The following is a 3,804-nucleotide window of genomic DNA, read 5'->3' as shown; positions in this document are numbered from 1 at the left end:
TCTAGAAGAGGCAGTAGCAAAGAGAGTAGGGCTATTTCGGAAATGAAGACGGCATTGATTCAAAAAGCCTCTACATTCTTCAGGATTCCCATCATATTTATCCGGAAGAGGAATCCTGGGACTTAGTTGTACCTGAGACTGATTGTTAGGAATCGGAGGAGGTAATGCCTCAATCGGATTTGGATTGGGATTAGGATTGGGAGGTGCGGTAGCAACCAAATTTTGTAATAGAGCAGTAATTTGATCAAGTTTAGTGTCCAGAGACTGCAAGTGAGTGGCATGAGAACCCAAGAGCTGTCCCTGGTGAGCCACGGCCATAGATAATTCAGTGGGGTCCATTTTTATGGCCCGTTTGTAATGTCAGCCGCTCTGGAATCAATCCGGGATGTAACCCAACTGCTAGCGTGAATTGAAAGCACACGCTAGCACACTGAGAAATATCCAGGACGTGACCCACTCAGGAAGCAGATTAGAAGATAACAAAAATGAATATTGTTCCAGAATGCAGGAAAGCCACAAAGGATAAAACGTCCCTTTAAGTAGTACAAAGAACAAAAAGGAAATGCTCTTACTTGAAGCTTCTGAAAAAGGTCCTCTTTAGCAGGCTTGTAAAACAAAGGAAAAGTTCTCTTTTGCAGCTTGTAAAAGTATAATGTCCCTTTAAGCAGGTTTATAACAAACAGAAAGGCAAAGTTCTCTTTTGCAGCTTGTAAAAGTAAATGTCCCTTTTAAGCAGGTGTATAACAAACAGAAAGGCAAAGTTCTCTTTTGCAGCTTGTAAAAGTAAATGTCCCTTTTAAGCAGGTGTATAACAAACAGAAAGGCAAAGTTCTCTTTTGCAGCTTGTAAAAGTAAATGTCCCTTTTAAGCAGGTGTATAACAAACAGAAAGGCAAAATTCTCTTTTGCAGCTTGTAAAAGTAAAATGTCCCTTTAAGCAGGTCTTGTTTAACAAAGAATAGGTTTAAAGGTAAAGGCCAAAGCAAGGTCAGGCAGGCAGAAGTCGGCATCCAAATATCAGCAAAAGGTATAGGCAAAAGACAGGGTCAGGCAAGCAGAAGTCGGCATCCAAGTATCAGCAAAAGGGTAATAGCTACAGGCAAGGTCAGGCAGGCAGAAGTCAATGTCCAAATATCAGCAAGTAGGGATTAGGCAAGAGGCTTGGTCAGGCAGGCAGAAGTCGGTACACAGAAGAATAAAACTGATATGGTACTCACAATCCAGGGAAACAAACAAACGGGCCCAGATTCAGATCTCCCGCCGAGATTTAAAGGGCAGGAGCGTAACCGTCATCAGAGGGGTGTGAGAGAAAGCGTCATGTTGCTAAGCAACATGACGTCAGAGACACAGAGGAGTTCCGGGAGCCACGGCGATGAACGGAAGCGCTCATGACATAGCTATTTTAGCTAGAAGAGCTTTATGGCTTAAATCTTGGAATGCGGATATGACTTCTAAGTCAACATTGCTATCTCTTTCTTTCCAAGGTAATAAATTGTTTGGTTCTCAGTTGGATTCTATAATTTCAACTGTCACTGGGGGGAAGGGAGCTTTTTTGCCTCAGGATAAAAAATCTAAGGGTAAATTTAGGGCTGCTAACTGTTTTCGTTCCTTAGGTCAGAATAAGGAACAGAAGCCTGACCCTTCCCCTAAAGGAACGGTTTCCAATTGGAAGCCTTCTCCAGTCTGGAATAAATCCAAGCCTTTTAGAAAATCAAAACCAGCCCCCAAGTCCGCATGAAGGTGCGGCCCTCATTCCAGCACAGCTGGTAGGGGGCAGACTACGATTTTTCAAAGATGTTTGGATCAATTCGATTCAAAATCATTGGATTTAGAAAATTGTTTCTCAAGGGTACAGAATAGGTTTCAAGGTAAGACCGCCTGTGAGAAAGTTTTTTCTCTCACGCATTCCAGTGAACCCAGTAAAGGCTCAGGCTTTCCTGAAGTGTGTTTCAGACCTGGAGTCAACTGGGGTAATTGTGCCAGTTCCATATCCGGAACGGGGTCTGGGGTTTTATTCAAATCTATTCATTGTACCAAAGAAAGAGAATTCTTTCAGACCAGTTCTGCATCTAAAAAATTTGAATCGTTATGTAAGAATACCAACATTCAAAATGGTGACTATAAGGACTATTCTGCCTTTTGTTCAGCAAGGGCATTATATGTCCACAAAAGACTTACAGGATGCTTATCTTCATATTCCAATTCATCCAGATCACTATCAGTTTCTGAGATTCTCTTTTCTAGACAAGCATTACCAATTTGTTGCTCTTCCTTTAGCAACAGCTCCAAGGATCTTTTCAAAGGTTCTCTGTGCCCTTCTCTCTGTAATCAGAGAGCGGGGTATTGCGGTGTTTCCTTATTTGGACGATATCTTGGTACTTGCTCAGTCTTTACATTCTGCAGAATCTCACACGAATCAACTAGTGTTGTTTCTTCGAAAACATGGTTGGAGGATCAATTTACCAAAAAGTTTCTTGATTCCTCAGACAAGGGTAACCTTTTTAGGATTCCAAATAGATTCAGTATCCATGACTTTGTCTCTAACGGACAAAAGACGTCTGAAATTGGTTTCAGCTTGTCGGAACCTTCAGTCTCGGTCATTCCCTTCAGTAGCTATGTGCATGGAGGTTTTAGGTCTCATGACTGCAGCATCGGACGCGATCCCCTTTGCTCGTTTTCACATGAGACCTCTTCAGCTTTGTATGCTGAACCAATGGTGCAGGGATTATACAAATATATCACAATTGATATCCTTAAATCCCAATACTTGACTATCTCTGACTTGGTTGTTAGATCACCACCGTTTGGTTAAGGGGGCCTCTTTTCTTCGTCCAACCTGGACTGTGATTTCAACAGATGCGAGTCTTTCAGGTTGGGGAGCTGTCTGGGGATCTCTGACAGCGCAGCGTACCAATCAATATTTTGGAACTCCGTGCGATTCTCAGAGCTCTTCAGTTCTGGCCTCTTCTGAAGAGAGAACCGTTTATTTGTTTTCAGACAGACAATGTCACAACCGTGGCGTATGTCAATCATCAAGGTGGGACTCACAGTCCTCAAGCTATGAAAGAAGTATCTCGGATACTTGCATGGGCGGAATCCAGCTCCTGTCTAATCTCTGTGGTCCATATCCCAGGTATAGACAATTGGGAAGCGGATTATCTCAGTCGCCAGACTTTACATCCGGGGGAATGGTCTCTTCACCCAGATGTGTTTCTTCAGATTGTTCAGATATGGGGGCTTCCAGAAATAGATCTGATGGCTTCTCATCTAAACAGGAAACTTCCCAGGTATCTGTCCAGGTCCAGGGATCCTCAGGCAGAAGCAGTGGATGCGTTGTCACTTCCTTGGAATTATCAACCTGCTTATATCTTTCCACCTCTAGTTCTTCTTCCAAGAGTGATTTCCAAAATCATAATGGAGCGTTCGTTTGTACTGCTGGTAGCTCCAGCATGGCCACACAGGTTTTGGTATGTGGATCTTGTTCGGATGTCCAGTTGCCAACCTTGGCCACTTCCATTAAGGTCAGACCTTCTATCTCAAGGCCCGTTTTTCCATCAGGATCTCAAATCATTAAATTTGAAGGTATGGAGATTGAACGCTTAGTGCTTAGTCATAGAGGTTTCTCTGACTCAGTGATCAATACTATGTTGCAAGCTCGTAAATCTGTGTCTAGAAAGATTTATTACCGAGTTTGGAAGACTTACATTTCATGGTGTTCTCATAAGTTCTCTTGGCATTCTTTTAGAATTCCTAGAATTTTACAGTTTCTTCAGGATGGTTTGGATAAGGGTTTGTCTGCAAGTTC

Source organism: Bombina bombina, chromosome 1 (genome assembly GCF_027579735.1).
Source record: "Bombina bombina isolate aBomBom1 chromosome 1, aBomBom1.pri, whole genome shotgun sequence".
In the NCBI taxonomy this organism is placed as follows: domain Eukaryota; kingdom Metazoa; phylum Chordata; class Amphibia; order Anura; family Bombinatoridae; genus Bombina; species Bombina bombina.
The sequence above is the reverse complement of the archived record's forward strand: the minus strand, read 5'-3'. Positions refer to the sequence as shown.